Source organism: Cavia porcellus, unplaced genomic scaffold (genome assembly GCF_034190915.1).
Source record: "Cavia porcellus strain 051 isolate PalLab524CR breed Dunkin Hartley unplaced genomic scaffold, mCavPor4.1 scaffold_15, whole genome shotgun sequence".
In the NCBI taxonomy this organism is placed as follows: domain Eukaryota; kingdom Metazoa; phylum Chordata; class Mammalia; order Rodentia; family Caviidae; genus Cavia; species Cavia porcellus.
Window position 1 is genome coordinate 4,800,633 of NW_026947498.1, and position 16,856 is coordinate 4,817,488.

The 16,856-nt window shown below is 52.7% G+C and overlaps 1 protein-coding gene across 7 annotated transcripts in view; it reads right to left on the reverse strand.

The window, feature by feature from the left end:
- Cldn14 (claudin 14) overlaps positions 1 to 16,856 on the reverse strand; it is a 78,833-nt gene that overhangs the window by 13,135 nt on the left and 48,842 nt on the right. Inside the window, exon 3 of one of the 7 annotated variants that reach the window (XR_001199897.3) lies at positions 1,942 to 5,825. The exons of the other annotated variants lie outside the window; for them this stretch is intronic. The gene's annotated coding sequence lies outside the window, so the exon portion shown is untranslated. Of the gene's footprint in view, positions 1 to 1,941; positions 5,826 to 16,856 lie in introns of those variants that run through there. 7 annotated transcript variants of the gene reach the window in all.

Below are 16,856 nucleotides of genomic sequence, written 5' to 3' on the forward strand. Positions count from 1 at the left end.
GTTATTGGAATACACACCCAGAGCCAGTGTGCCAAGAGGCTCCAAGGTTTGGGGACCCTCTGGGGCACTAATCCCTGCTCCCTTTCCACTCCGCGCACGTGCAGAGGCAGCCGGCAGCCATCCAGGCCCAGGTAGCTGGAGGATTAACCTGAGGATCAGACCTCACACAATTTCCCCTCTTTGCACCACTTTCTACCCTCGGTAAGGGATCCCCGAGCTTCCCGCCCGCCCCTCTCCAGGGTAGGTGGGGGTCCAGCGGAGAACAGGGAGGAGGCTTGCAAGTCTGGAAACTCTGAACACTGCCTGGCCCTGGGCTGGAGAAAGGAGTCATCAGAACAGAGAAGGATGGGCCGGAGCCACAGCTCCCACGCAGACACGGGACTGCCTGACCTCCACAGCCAAGGGCCCAGGCTCAGCAAGCACCAAAAGAGTTCTGGCTGCACCCTGGATCTCTGAGCTGCCTGGCTTACTGGAGCTGGTGCCCAGCCCCAAGCTGCCCATCCTGCTGGGACCTAGCGAGCGCTTCCTCCGAGAAGCTCCACTCCTACCCCCGCTGTTGGCCTGGCTTCCAGCTTCACCCACTCGCTTCCCTGTCTGGCAGGGCCTTCTGGCTGCACCCCCATTCACAGCTTCACCCCAGACTCACACGCAAGCCACCTTGAGATGCATTTGCCTTGCTGCTCCAGAACCCGGCTGGGAACCCACTGTCGGGAAACGATGCAGACGCAGCGGGGATGCTGTGGCCAGGTCCTCCAGGTGACTGGGGAGAAAGCTGTCTGGACAGCTATCCTTGAGTGTGACTCATGTGGGCAGCTTCGCCCTTTGGTTAGAAGGTTGACTACTCCCTCGGCCGGGCCAGACATTCCAGACCAACCAGAAGGGCCACTGTCACATTGCGGAATGACAGCACTTGAGATACCTGCACAGGGTCAGCGCCTTGCACCCCCTGTGGCTGGCAGGGAAAGCCTTGAAAGCGGCCCACAACCCAGTTCAGCTCCTGCCCAAGCTCCTGGCTCTGGGAACACGCGCTCACCACACCTTTGCCGTGGCTTCCTGGAGAGCCACCTGTCACTGTCACCTACTTACACCTTCTGCTGAATCCCCTCCGGCGCCCCGACCACCTGGTCGCGGCGATGGTGCCATCTCCGAGCCCTTCACCCAGATGTTGTCCCTATGATGCTTAGGACTTTTCCCAGATTGAACAACTCGTTGTTAACCTGTGGGCTGCTGCGGGCCCTGGATACGTGGGGGTAAACTCATCAAGGGGCAGCTTGGTTTTTTAAATTTTTTTGTTTGCTAAAACTGTGATGGTGTGGTTTGGGGATGTCAGTAGGTGGAAGCTGGCGCTGTGGGTGGTAGAGCTGAGGAACAGTGTGGCGAGGTACACGGCCTACCATGAGTGGAGAGGAGAGACCTACTCAAACCGGAAGCTGGTGCCAAGGGGAGAAGGTAGCTTTTTCAGATCTCGCCTTTGAGCCAGGAGGGTGGGGGAGTTGGGCTCGATGTCACGCTTGGAGAAGGGGTTCTTCTTGTCTTTTTTGGCGGGGGGATGGAGTCTCAAGGCTGGCCCTGAACTCACAGTGATCCTCCTGCCTCAACTTCCTGCGTGCTGGAATTACAGGGGAGTGCCACCATGCCACTGTCTTACCTGACAGTCATAGATGAAAACATCGATAGCTCAAGGTCATTCTGGGCCACAGATCCTCTCCTGTTTAGAGTTCCCCACCATATATTATTTCTTTGTTCATGTGAAGAAATCACATCACAAAACCATCACAGACTCCTACCTGCTCAGGCCCTCCACTGCCCCAAAGAGCTTACCTGACTGAGGTGCAGTTGTTAAAGGCACGAGCTGACTGAAGCTAACGGCCTGTTTTAGCTAAACAGTATCTTAGGAATAATCGGCGTACGCTAAAGACCGTAGCACACATAGTAACCATGTTATCTACAATTTGGTGCTGGATTCTTTTGGAGAGTTTTAAAAGAATAATTTTGCCTGTGGGATGATTTGACCACAGATGATTCATTTATTTTACAATTGAATTCTTGGCACTCTGTGTTCTTGGTAAATCCTGCAGAGAGAAAATACCAAGTCAAAACTGTTTAAAATATTACAACAGTCCTGGGGAGCGTTCCATGTCACAGTGAACGACGCGGCGTAGGGCTGTGTTTGGTAGAAGCACCACTGAAGCTTCGTTGTCGTGACTTTCTTTGGAGAAGTCAGTCCCGGTCCGGGCTGAAGCAGGAAAGGTGCTGAGGCTTGTGGATGGACCAGACAACCCTTTCCTGGGTTCAAGGACAAAGTCACCGGGACATCACGTGCTTTGGTCTAAGTAAAACGTGTTGATCTGTCCCTCGTTCTTCCAACAGTTGTTGAACAGCAGTTCAGAGCGCTCGGCAGGCAGGTGACACCTTGAAGATCCTGGGGCCCAGGCACACACTGGGTCAGCCCATGCCAGGGAGTATGAGGGGGCAGGGAGGTTCCTCTTGGGGTGTCCAGCCCTTCTTCCCCAGAACCCCTGTCCAAAGCCTGCCCTCTCCTCTTTCCTTAGCTCTGGGGCACCAATGACCCATAAAGGTGTCACACTTCACACATCCAAGGAATATTTTAAAATCTAAATGATAATTCACTAGTGAAATTTCAAGCACTAATCAAGTAGGTCAAGTAGGTTTTAGGGGAAGGAGATCTTGAGTATTTTCCTAACACCCCTAAAATCATTCCGCTTGAGTTAGGGCAACATCTGTCTTCTGCATGAGACGGAAGATAGTAGATGCCTCAGAGTAGCCTGCGTGGACAGCTGGGTGGATGGACAGGTGGATAACGACTGGGTAGATGGATTTATTTATTCTGATCTCAGCAGGTCTTTGAGGCCGGGATTTAAAAATTTTATTTTATGTATATATTTATTTTTGGTGGTACTGAATTCCAGCCCCAAGTCTCAGTGTCTGTGTCTGTCTGTCTAATTTTGCACTGCTGGAGCCCAAACCCAGGGCCTTGTGCGTGTTGTACCTCTGAGCTTTAGCCCGATTCATTTTTTGCTTCTTTGTAGGGCCAGGCTGAGGTCTGCCATACATCAGGGTGAAGTCATGGTGTGAATAAACCAGTAAAAGGACAGTGATATTCAGAGAGACCCGCAGCTTGGGGTACTGTCCTGAGTTTCCTTGGGTACGGGCACCACACACGTGGGCAAGCTCAGCTCACAGTTAGCAGATTTTTAGTAAACTTGCCGGCGCCAAGGTCTAGGCAGCTTTGGCTTTTTGGGACAGGGATGTAGCTCAGTGGCAGGTGCTTTTCTAGCACGTATGGAGCTCTGACTGTTCAGCCCAACAGCGGTACACACCATGTAAGTCAGAAGATACCTGTGGGAGACTCTGCTCTAGGGTCCCTGCTGCCTTTCTAAGGTCCAGCTTAAGTGGGTCCCTTGTGTCAGTAACAAAGGCGTGGAATGCTCACGGGCGCCGTCTGTGTGCAGGCCCCTGACGCAAATATGTTGCACATGTACCCTATTCTCAGACAACCCCTGCCGAGGCTGATGGACATGGAGGCAGAGGCTCTGGGAAACCCGGCAGCGGGAAGTGCCAAAGGTGAGGTTTCCTCAGGGAACAGAGTGGCTGCCCCCTGCTCCTGTCCCAGCTCCGAAGATTCTGGGGCTGCAAGGTTCCCCCATCCTCACTCGGCCCCAAGCTCGACAGCAGCCACCCTACTCGGCTGTGCTCCCCCAAGAGCTGTCGCCTCTGCGTCAGGTCTGTTTCTGTCCTGCTGGTGACACTGGAGCTGCCAGCCCCCCTGCCTGTCCCTGCTCAGACAGATTCTGGCCTCAGAGTTGCCTCAAATAAAAGATTTCATCAGGAAACTCCTGAGACATCCTCCCAGGGACGAGGGAGGGAGGAACAGGGTAACACTGGATTCCTTCCGCTTATATAGAAACATCTGTGAGATTCTGGAGATCTTTAGTGCTTTCCAACATAAAGAATAAGCTGAGAATTCAGAGATAAAGTAAACAGCCCAGGAACATGGCTGGCACATTCGCTTCCCAGGGCTGATGGCAGCAGAATTGCATTTTATTGAGATTTTGGAGGCAGGGCCGAGCCTCCTCTGAGACTCTGGGTGAAGCCCTTCGCTCTGGGTGCTGGGCACCCTTGGCTTGCGGCTCCATCGCTGCAGTCCTGGCCTCTGTGATTGCATGATGTCCCTTCCATGTCTCTCTCTTCATGTGACACCTTCTTCTTCGAAGGACCCAGTCACATTGGCCCACCCTGAGGGCCTTGATTGGGTTACATTTGGAAAGATCTTATTTCCAAATAAGGCCCCATTTGCAGATCCCAGGGCTTAGGGCTATGCCATGATTTTGGGAGGAACCGAGCTCAACTCATAACAGCTGGTCAGTCACGTCTGTGTCTCAGCAGTTACAGACGACATGGAGTAAGGCTGTGGCTTCATCAGGAATGGAAAGATCCCGTCTACTTTCCAGTTGGTGTGGCAGGAGAAACAACTTCACACAGGACGTGTAATTTGTAGGGTTATTTTATAGGAGTCCCCCAAAGAGTCAAATACAAAGGAGTGAGGGAGATCTCTCCAAACACTTGAGACCCAAAGATCCAGTGCAGGGCCTGGATTCCATGGCAAGGTCCTGTACAAGTCCAGGTAAAGACCTAGAGCCCATGACAATGTCCACAAGTCCAACCAGAAGCCCAGAGCCCATGACAATGTCTTGTGCAAGTCTGTACCAAGGATCTGTGCTGGGAAGGCCCAAAGGTCAGTGGTAGAAGCTAGAAACTCTGCACCTGCAGGGTGAAGGAGCTGTGCCAGCAGGCTGAGGGTTCTGCACTGATCCAGGAAGTGATGCTCCAAGTAAGGACCAGAGCTCCCCCAGAAGTACCCCAGCCATCCTCAGTGACAAAGAGGCCCTGAGCTCCTCCAATGATGATACCAAAGTTCATATCAGGAAGCCAGTGTGACAACCTTCTCTGGGAAAACCAACAGCACCACCTCTTCCTCTCCAGTTCTTTTTCTATGTTACTGGCAACAACCCTTTGGTGGGCTCTCCACTCCCAGTACCGTGCTGACGCAGTTCAGCTGGTGTTACAAGCTGCCTACCAGCCGTCAGTCCACCACACCAGAGGTTCCCAAATTCAAGCTGACCAGAGACGCTGCAGCAGTGACTGCAGAAGTCAAATCCATTACCAAACACAGGGCAGAGGTCAGGTGCCAGCCCAGTCCTGGGCTCGGACTGGCTCCTGATGCCCTCTGGTCCTGAGAAGGGACGATCAGGATAAACCAAGTCACTGTCCTGAAACCACACAGCTCACGGCGGAGAGCTTCATCTCCCGTCCAGTATGAATTACCATGAGTTATCCAATAAAATCCAAGATGAATTATCCAATAAAATAACCACCCATAAGTAACTAGGCCTTACGGTCTACGTAGTGTCAGGTAGAATTTTTCTTAGGAGCTTTCCAAATGGAGACAAGTTAGTTACCGGCAAATGATTAAAGTGGGAATGTGGAGGTGCAGGGGATAAACCCGCTCCTGTTTGTGCTTTGTCCGCAGAGGCAGGGTTCCTCTTAATTTGGGCTGAGCCTTCTTTGGCTCTGCAGAAGTGAAGTGTGTGGGTGGAAGCTGATCAGGGGCAGGACATGGCAAGTTTCCAATGTAATGTCATTTCTACCTCCCTGGTGCCCAGGATTTAGTTGACAATGAGCGGCGTGGTCCTGTGTTGGCTGATTGCTCTTCCAGACCCTGGAAGATGGAAACTTCTGGAAGAGGTACAGCAGCTTCCCAACTAGGGATCCCCTCATGGAAAGTGACCTCCAAAAACCTGTGCCTTAAAATATAAAGAAATCCAAAGAATTCAAAGTGGGGACTCACAGATTTTGCACTTATCTTCCTATTAGTATTGTTCACAATCATGAAATGATTCACAATCATGTTCAGAGGAATAAAAAATGGAAATGTGCCAAGTTTCCACAGATGGGTGAGTGGATCAGTGAAATCTGGTGTACACACACTATGGAATATTACTCAGACATAAAGAGGAAGGGAATTCTGACCCACGATACAAATGGATGTAATCTGAGGACACTGTGGTAAGTGAAATAAACCATTAAAAAGAGAGCTACTTTATGATCCCAGTTATATGAAATACTGAGGATACATTCATCAAGATAGGATATGGAATGGGGGTTAGCAGGGATAGGAGGGATGGGGGAGTGGAGGGGTTACTATTTAATCATGTGGAGTTTATGCCAATGAATAATAGTGATGGCTGCCCAACGATGTGAGTGACTGGATGCACAGAATGGCCCACTAGATGGTAAATGTTCAGGTGTATTTGCATTCATTGGCTTTCAATTACTGTAACAAAACACCTAAAACAATCAGCTCAAAAAGAGGGAAGGTTTATACTAGCTCACGATTTTAGAGGTTTCCATCACAGTCACTTAGCCTTGCTGTTTTGCGCCTATGGTGAGGCCGGACTTCACAGTGGGCAGAATGTGGGGAGCAAAACTGTTCAACTTGCAGTGGGGACAGGAAAGGAAGAGAAGAGACCAGAGTCCTGCAGTCTCCTTCTGTGGCATACCTCCTCGGGCCTCACATGTCCTCCCAGGCCCTGCCACCTAAACTCTGCACCCACCCAGCAGTGCCGCCCTAGGCAAGACCTGGACACATGGGCCTTTGATGGGCTGAGGGACATGCGCTGGGTTGGCTTTGGCCACTCTGAGTGGGGTCAGCCCCCCAAATCTGGCCCTGCGGCTGCTCAGCAGCTTATAAACCAGCAGCTTTTCTGGAATGAAGGCTCTCAGAGCTTCATAGGACAGTGCTTTCCTCCTCTCTCTAGTTAGCTTTGTGCTGAGGACCAAATGGCTGATCCAGAACCCGGCCTGTCTGTGGGGACAGGGGACGGTCAGGACCAAAGACCATGAAGCGCTGAACCTCTGCCACAAACCCCTCTTCTCAGGGACTCTGGAGCTGGGGGCTGGTGCCCCAGGCCTGCAGGGCTCATAGGAAAGGTGGCTATAACCCCATAGCAAGGCCAGGGTGGTGGGGAAGACGTGTGGCATCATACCCCTGCTACCCTGGACCAAGAGGGAGCCAGGCCCAGACATCACCTGATTGCTACCTTCGCTGGCACAACTCTCTGGCGCCAGTGTCACTCCTGGGTGCCCCGACCTTGTAATTTCCTAGCTGCTCTCACCCAGGGAGTGGTCAGAGGATGCCCACAGCACCACCATGAGGAGGCTGCTATCAGCGCCTGGCATCTCCTGTGCTCCTTGCAGGCGGTCATCAGAAGCTGGGCCTGGAGCCACTGGTTCAAGGTACAGCTTTGTCTCCAGGCACCGAGCATGGGGTCAGGAGTCTGGATGCCTGTTCGGAGGTCTGACTCGGAGCAGCTCCGAAACATCCCCATGGGCACAGACCACAGGGTGATGGGCTATGGGGGTGGGAGACCCAGATGGGCTCAGATGCATGGGAATGAATGAATGAAGGCCGACACCCTGACAAGGACTTGCTGAGGTTTGTGTTCTGCAACCAGGCACCAATCCCTGCCTTTAGCTCCTGTGCCTACCGGGACCCCTTCCTGGTGGGCAGCACCCTGATCTCTAAAGGGGCAGGGGGGCGAGGGCTTTGGCTGAGTCAGGGGAAGCAGGCAGGGAATGCCACGCTGAGCTCAGCTCGGTCACTGTCGCTGCTGAGGGCTTTGAGCCCTTACGGCTTGGCCTCGGGGAACTGTGTGTTTGCTCAGAAGTCTGTGTTCCTGCAGCGGAGTAATAAAAACCAGCTGCCTGAAACCCTTTCTGGAACAGAAGGGTGATAACCAAACAAGCAAACGGCCCACGCTGTTTCAACACGAGGGCGCTGTGGGAGGCCTGGCTGGTGGCTCCTGCGGGGCATGGGCATGGCTGACGTGAAAACACTGTAGCTCCGAAAGGAGTGCAGTCTGTTTTGGGAAGCCAGGTGGGGATGAACTGGGCCCCTCTTTTCCTGGGCACCCACAGTGCCTGGGAAGAACAGCTTCCTGGGGCGTTACGGAGGAATCATGATGACAGTGGGGTGGGCTGAAGCGTAGCCCCCAGAGCTCACGTCCACCCCAGAACTTCAGAGGGCAGTCTCATTTTGGAAACCATTTTGTGGACGTGACTGGGATATGATGAGGTCCTCCTGGGTTAGGATGGCTGACTCCAGTGGCTCGTGCCCTTTATTTATTTATTTGATCTTTTTTGAGACAGAGTCTAGCTAAGCAGTTCAGGCTGGCCTTGAACTCACTTTGTAGCTCAGGCTGCCTTGAGCTCGCAGCGAGCCTCCTGCCTCAGCCTCCCAAGTGCTAGGACATGGTTCTCTCAGAAGAGGACAGGATGCACTGCGAGGCCAGCCGTGTAAGGTAGTGCTAGAGAGGGGTGACACAGCTAGAAGGAGTGCTAGAGCCACCAGAGGTGGGAAGAGGTGGGAAGGGGTCGATTTGGGACTTCCAGTCTCCAGGACAGCAGGAGAGTAAAGTTCCTGGCTGAAGAAGCACGTGGGGTCTTCACTTCTAGCTGAGAACTCAGACAGCCAAGAACTCGGGCCAATCCTTGGCCTTCAGGTTAGAAGCTGTGTCCCAGGCCCAGGACAGAAAACACTGCAGAGCACGCTCTGTTTGCTGGCTTGTTCTCCGAAGAGCAGAATGAGGCCCTGCAGGGCTGTGGGAGGAAGGGAGACCGCCTTGGCTTAGCCAAGGGTCTCGGGGCTCTCCTGGGAGGAGAAATGGGAGGAGAGACGGCAAGAAGGAAGGCCTGTGCTTCCAGTTTCTGATCTCCAGGTCGCTTTTTACGTTCTCAGTAAGACAGTGTCCCTGTAAGCCAGGCGTGGGCAGGAGGTAATTTTCAAAATTCCTTTCGCTCCTTTTACCCTGTAAAAGATCCAGACCTGGAGATTTGACCTGTGAGGTTCTTATAATTCAGAAAATTTAGGATACAGCAGCATTCAGGTCTCTGCCTCAAGAATCAGGGGAGCTGAATTCCTCCGTCCCAGCATGAGAAGCGGCTGAGGAAAAGGAGTCCTGTGGCCAAGTGCACTGGCCCAAGGCTCCCCTCAGTCTCCATCTGGAGGGACAGCTTTCCTTCTGGCCCTGTCTGGAACCGTCAGAGCAGACGGCTTCAGGTGAGGGTGCAGCTTGGGGTTCTGTGAGCACCATAGTACAAGGGAGAGGAGGGATGAGTGGAAGTTAGGGTCTCTAGGGCTGCTTTCAATCCCAAAATGGCACAGAGGGGCCCCAGAGGAGCAGATATAAACATACAGCCTGGAGTCCAGCTGGAAGCCAGAGGCTGCAGGACCTCTACTATGACCAGGGATGGAGTGGGAATCCCATCGGACATTGCAAGGGTCACACATGTGGCAGCCCTACCTCGGTCCCTAGTCTTCAGCAAAGACACCAGCTGGATGCCCAAAAGGCAGACTCAGACCACAGGATCTGAGGGGACACCTGCCAGCACACCCATGGGTGGCCTGAGGAAGAGACCAGCAGGGACTGCTAACTCTCCCTTGCACCTGCTGCCATCTTGGTCATGGTGGTGAGCAAGAGAAGACAGTAGGAAGGGGTCCAGGGATTTAGCTCAGCAGCATAAATGCTTGCTTGGCAAGCACGAGGTCATGAGTTCGATCCCTGGTACCAAAAACAAAACAAAACAAAACAAAACAAAACACCCAGCAGGATGGGGCTTGACTCTGGCTAAATGTTTACTGGATGGGGCTTGTTTCAACCAAAGGAGATTCATTCAACCAGAGGGGCAGAAGGCATATTAATACCAGATTAAAGTCCCTCTGCTTTCTGGCAGAAGGAGTCTCATGAGAAGAGGAACAGAGAAACTCTGATGGAATGGGTGAATTTGAACTCTTGCCACCTTGGCAGGGAAGGGTGATTGTTATGAGCAGAATTGAGCTTTACCAAGTTCTAATGTTGAAGTCCTAATGCCCACTGCCTCAGAATGTGGCCATATTTGCAGACAACAGACCTCTCAGGAGGTGATAAGGTGACAGGTCAGACAGGTGGGCCCTAACCAGTCTGCCTGTGTCTTTTTAAGGAGAATTGATCAGGGCCTGGCATGGTGGTGCAGGCCTATAATCCCACCGCTTTGGGAGGCTGAGGCAAAAGGACTGCAAGGTAGCAAATTGGCGAGACCCTGCCTCAGAGAGAAATAAAAAGAGCTGGGGTCATTAGTAGCTTGGGACAGAGGCTCTGGGTTCAACCCCCAGTACCAAAAAACAAACCAAAATGGAACGACATGCAGGGATAACTGGGGGAGGGCACAGGAGAAGAACCATCTTGCAGCCTCGGGAGGACACCCTTGCAGTCACCTTGATCTGGCCCTTGCCTCCTATTCCGAGAACCGTGGGAAGACACCCTTATGCTGTCAAAACAACGCAGTGTTGGAACTCAGGCCTGCAGCGCTGACAGATCACACAGTGACCCTGCTCACTGCCCTCAGGACACAGCACACAGCGCCTTAGAAAGGAAAAGCGGACGCAGAGAGATGAAGCTATGTGACGACACAGAGAGGGGTGGCAGGGAATGGGGGGACGCCGAGGGGTGCTGGCCATCCCCGGGAGCTCGGTGGAGAGGACGCACCCTCTCCTGTGGCCCTCAGAGTCAGCACAGCCTGCGGGCACCTTGCTCTGGGACTTCCAGCTCCCCAAACTTTGAGCACGTAAACTTGAAGTCTGATGTGGGCAGCTCTGGAAGCGAATCGGTTGATCCTTATAAGCTCAGTGCTGCTGTAAATGCGCTCAAAGGGCGCTGTTTTGGTTACTTTTTCTCTAGTTGTTGAGACAAAATGCCTGACATCCAAAGTGATAGAAGGAAAGGTTTACTCAGCTTACAGTTTGCGGAGGTCTCAGCCCATACTCGGCTGGCTCCAAGGCACAGCAGTATTGCTGAGGGGCAGCCTTTCACACAAGGCACAACCCTCGACACACAAAAGGGAAATGGGAAAGCACTTGCCCCAGCTCTCCCTTATATAGTAGGCAGGCTCCGCCTCTGGGCGTGTGCAGCAATCACAGACCAATCCCAGTGTTAGGCAGAGAACCAATCACAAACAATAGACTTGCCGCCCTATAAAGGCCCGCCCTCCCATGACCTGTGAGGCTTTGCGGGAACATTCAAACCAACTACAGCAAGGGTTTAGCAGCCTTTCCCAGGACAGAGGCTGCCAGAGAGGTTCAGGAGTGCTGGGGTATGTGGCTTTTCCATGGAGCTTAAAGCTGCTGATTTGGATCCTGCAGCAAGGCCGGACACCCTCCAGCCAAGCTGGAGGAGGCCTAGGAGCAAGGCAGAAGGACAATCAGGGCAGTGACCCTAACTTTCTTTGCTTTTCAACAGGAAGCAGGCTGCCCTGTTTTGTTTTCTTTCCCTTCCTTTGAGGTGGATCTTTCCTATCCCCACACAGTAACTCGTCTCTCAGCAAACACAAGCAGCCCACACACCCGTGAGAATGCCAAGCTTCAGAGGGTTTGCACAAGTTGTGTTACAGCCTGACTGGACCCTGAGAAGCCGGAACAAACCCGAGAAATCACCCGTGTCATCACTGTTTAACCGGGACATTGTCCCCCGTGCAGGTCACATGTCACACTCCCTATGACTTCTGGCTCTCCATTGCCTCAAGACACCTGCATGATGTCCCGGGCCAGGGTGGACGTGTTCCTTCTCTGCGGTGGACGGGGTATGCTGGAGGAAATGGATGCAAGTGATGATTGTCTACTGGAGGAACCCTCCCGTCTCAGCCACCTCAAGGCCACATCTGAGCCACAGATGGGGACTGATGGGAACTTGCAGTCACACTGTTGACAGGGAAGGGTGATTTTGTGAGCCCTGAGAACTGTAAGTGGAGAGAGAAGAAAGTCAAATAACAACAATCATGGCTTTCCTGTGGTCCTGAAGGTCCACCTGGAATTTCTTGTCTGGAGCCAGCTCTAAAAGACCAACAGGACGAGAAACAAGTGAGGGAGACTTGTGTGGTGCCAGGTGCAGGGTCAGATGAAAGGGCACGGTCTTGGGCAGGGTGCTGCACTCAAACACAGGAGCCTCTGTGACCCTGTGCCTCTAAGCCAAGCAAGGTCACATGTGATGAGATCGAAATGGCTTCTCTCATCCCCACCAGGAGAGCCATGCATGGAAGTGGCTGCAGGGCCACACAGCTTGCAAGAGTCCAACACTGGGTCTTTAGCCTCCATGATGAGCAGCTTATGGCCCAGTGCCAGTGGGCATGGCCACCAGACATGGGTGGCCACTTGGAGAGCTCGGGGCCTGCAGGGCTGTGCTGCTCAAGCTGAACTGTGTTCCTGCTGGAGCAGCTTTGGTGTGACAGGGAGCAATCACAGTTTACCAGAAACAGCTGCCCCATGACAGCCGCCCTCAGGAGAGGATAGCACAGTGCTCGCAGGTTTGGGAGCTGGTGAACCCCGAGACGCAAGCCGAATGGAGCCTTTTTGCCTGCAGCCTGATCCAATTTAGAGTTTATAGGGGAAGCCCCAGGCAGGGATCTGGCGGGGAAAATGGGGCCATTGTATGTTCCCCTCCAAACACCCACACCAGAGTGGAAACACAAGGCCTGAGTTTTAACAATCGCTAGGTACACACTTAATCACCAGGAAAACCCATTCATTTCCGGAGAGGGCATGGAGCCCCTTCCTGTGTATGTGGCTCCTGCAGGGAGGTTTGTGGAAGAGGAAAGACCAGCACGGCGTGGGCACAAGGGGGGCCGTGGCTATGGGCTTCCTCCTCAGAGGTTGTGGCCTCTGCCATCTGGGGACCCTGCAGTGGTAGAGAGAGACAGCTGCCCAGCTCCTGGGTCCCCCTCCCAGCCCCAGGGACTCCTTCACCCCCTGCAGACCCAGCTTCCACCTTTTCCCCCGATAAATGCCCCAGGTTAGTTTCTTGTGGCAGGGAACCTTCACCAGTTGTATAGGAATAGGGTCCCCTACTCCAGAATGAGTTATTATTATTATTATTATTTTTTGGTGGTGGTGGTGGTGGCACTGGGGATTGAACCCAGGGCCTTTGTACTAAGCCTTCAGTTTTACTTTATTTTATTTTTTAGTTTCATGATAGGACCTCACTAAGTCCCTAAGTTGCCCAGCCTAGACTCAAACATGTGATCCTCCTGCGTCAGCCTCTCAGAGTGCTGAGATAATAGGAGGATTGAATTCATCTTTTTTTTTTTTTTGTCTTTTTCTTTTTTTTATCAGTACCAGGGATTGAACTCACAACCACACACTTGCAAGGCAGGCATTTATGCCACTGAGCTAAATCCCCAGTCCCCTGAATTCATCTTGATCTTACTAATTTGCAGCTGGAATGATCCTGTGTCCAAAGTTACACCCTGAGTTTCTGGAAAGGACATGAATTGAGGAGAGGCACTATACCTCCACAGTCCCCATGAACATCAAAATCATCATGCAGTGACAATCTTGCAGCCCAGATGCTTGGATGGGCGCCAGTCCTGTAAACTTTCCCCTCTGATCCAGGAGAAGCCCTGTCTCACTACCTTGTGCCAGCCATGAGGCCCACTAGTGGCTTCCCAATTTGTTTGCTTTGTGTTTTTCTGAGACAACATCTCACTAGGTAGCCCCAGCTGGCCTTGAACTTGTAACGGTCCCCCTGCCTCAGCCTCCTGGATGCCAGGATCACAGGTATGCGCACTGCACCTGGCTCCATCTCTGTTTTCAGTCACCTATTGTACCTGACCTCAACGCTCCCTGCCTCCAACACATACCATCCTGCCAGCCCCAGGGTGTCCACCCGCTGCCAGGCCCCAGCCTCTGCCTCCTCCACCCTTCCAGCCACCTGGCCTTGGTGATCTCTGCTCCTCCTCTCTTCCCAGGGCACCACATTCCCAGCTGGTTCCATGGAACAGGATTCTCTGAGGTCCTTCCCAGCCCACCAGGTGCCCCCGTAATCTTTGTGAGTAGACCTGAGATTGGTGACATAGGGTGAGGTCCCTGGCTCCCACCAGCAAGCTCCCCCACTCAGGCTTGAGGCTTTCTGAAGCCCAAGACCCTGAATCTCTGGATCCAGAAGCTGAGAACAGTCGGTCAGTTTTACTTAATGTTCATACAAATGCAACAGCCTTTTTGCTTTTTGAGCCAGGTTCCTGCAGAAAATTACTCAGGAGGCAGCGACTCAGTTTGGGATTAATAAAGAACCAAGGGGGTAGCTGTGCTCAGAATGGAAAGCGTCCCCAAGGAGACCTGCCTGCCTCCAAATGCTCCGGGAACCCCGACCTTGGCCTCAGAAGTCAGAACCCCAGAGGGTGGAGCTGGAAATCTGCACAACCTGGGGACCCTTATGTACGCATGGCGAAGGTGAGAATCACTGAGCCGGCCACACATACGACAAGTATGCGTCCCACACAGTCACTGGAAGTGAAGACAAAATAGAGACCCAGAGGCCGAGCAGCTCCCAGAGCCCTTGGGCAAAACCAGTGCAGACCTAGTGATGGGTCGCTTGGGTCCCTTGCCTTCCAACGTGGGAGACCTTCTCACAGCATCGCCCCAGGCCCAGAAGCCGGCCCCAGCCACAAGCACAGAGCTGACCTGAGTTCCCAAGGTGTCCCCTGGGGTGGGGAATTAGAGCACACTGTTCATTTCTGATGTTTGCTTTGCTTTGGGAAACACCTCGGGGTGACTCAGGAGAGGTTTCCAGCGATGTTTGCCTTGGCTGAGCCACAAAGTTCCCCGTTTCTAGCCTGTTTATTGCAAGTTAGCACATGGCCTCTGCATCCAGGAGCCACAGGGCAAAAATGAAGGGCCATGCCAACGAAATGGGATGGGCGGAGGCTGAGGCAAGCTCCCCTCCTGTCTCCATCCGTGGCCCAGGGCTGCTGCCCTGCGCTCAAGCTGGTTCCCGGCTGCGTGGAAGACACGGAGTCTGTGACATGTCACTGACAAGGGAGGACATACATTCTGTTCTCTTCGTTCCCACTTCTCTTTTATTTTTGAAGCTCCAGCTGACTTCTCGCTGCCACTGCTGAGCCTGCTCCACGGCGACGCCTGAGTTTCAGATGGCGGCTGATAATGGTCCTCCCGCTGCCAGCCGCTCCATTAACATTGATTCATTTAATCCACCCGGGATACCACGAGGTGGGTATTATTAGCTCCATTTAATGATGAGAAGACTGACTCAGGACCAGCATGGCCCAGTGTGACCCAGCTCTTCAGTGGGGCTCAGAGGCTGCAACTCTGTGACTTCTCTGTGTGTGTGATGCTCTCTGCATGGCTGGTCACCTGCCACCTCCTCGACCCCGCTGCCACTCCTGCACTTCTGCCTTTGTTTTGAAGGAAGGCTTAGAGGCCTTTCTAAGTCGAGGCCTGGTGTACACTCGTGATCTCTCCCCGGGATGGAACATGGCAGAAGGTGTCTGTCTGTCTGTCTGTCTGTAGCACCAAGGACACGCGCCATTCCTGGGAGTGTCTGTAGCACGCTGTTTCTTCACCAAACTGGAAGAGCCATGAGGAGAGGCTGGCACAGAGCAAGGCCCCAGGGATGTGGGCCCTGTCACTTGACTCAGGGTGACCCACGCTCCAAAGTGGGGGTGCTTGTGGGCTCTGACCCTTGGGCTTGAGACTATAAAGCTTAACGGCTCCCACAGTTCACCCTGAGGGTCCCCTCCCAGTTCCTCCAAATCTGCTGTGCTGACCCGGATGCGAGGTTCCTGCCCCAGCCCTGAGGACTGCTTTGAGGTTGGTGGTTGGTGGCCCGTGGCCGGGGTTTAAACTAAGGGATCCCTCGGTCTCTTTGAAGGGTTACCCCCTGGCCCTTGATAGGGGTTGTTTTTCATGGAGGAAATGGAACTGAATCTACATCAGAACCCTGCTACTCAGCCCTGCGAGATCATCGGATAGAAATGAAGTCCTACCAATGTGCAAAGCTCAAGGAACCCAGAATAGGCTAGGTGAGACTGTTGTTTAGACTTGGACCCTAGGCTACGAGGGGTTGAGGGTGCTTTCCTGACACTACCAGGAGCTCGAAGCGCTCAGAAGCTAGCACCCACGACCAGGAGCAGTAATCACTCTTGTGTTGGTCTCCTGTTCAGTGTTACTTGTTTACGTTTGTTACTCTCCCATCTGGGACCTTGACTTTATTATCTGTGCTTTGCATCTTGGGGAATGACAGATCTGATGAGTTCGGGAACTTGGCTATGATTACAAAGTTAGGGCTCAGAAGCAAAGGAGGTTCTCTCCCTCCAAGTCAGGGCTCGGCTCCTGTGAAATACTATTCTTAGCCTTGCTGTGGTCTCATGTGGTATCACGTTATGCTACTGCACTGGCTAGAAGGTCAGGAACAATTAGCCACCCTTGTAGTCTGCAGAGAAGTCGGTCCTGGAATTAGCAAGTTCACTCTTAGCCAAGAACAGAATATTCCAAGAAAATGATATCTTAGACTCCCCCGTGGCCCACAGGGCATGAGCTATACTTGAGAGGGTCATGGTACATTACAGACATATTGCTGTGACATCTTGTAAATGTTAGAGCTACCGCCTTACGCTGTGTCAGCATCTCTCATCTCACTGTGGTGTTCACTTCAAGTAGTAGTATGTAAATGTGCGAAGTGCAAACACAAGCTGGTCATGATTCCCTGCCCATCATGGTTTCAAGTCAGTGGAGTGCTGGATCAAATGTTTTATAGGAACATTTAGCATTTCTATTAAAACATTCATATCGTCTTGAAAACATCTCATCTACATGCAGGAAAATACTCTCAACCTGGGCTCAGATTAGACAGAGACACTTTTAACAATGCTTAATGCATGGGTGCTGGTGCTGCACCCAACAGTGGGAAGTGCATCCTGGGAAGGGATAGTTCAAAAAACTCCAAAGCTGATCC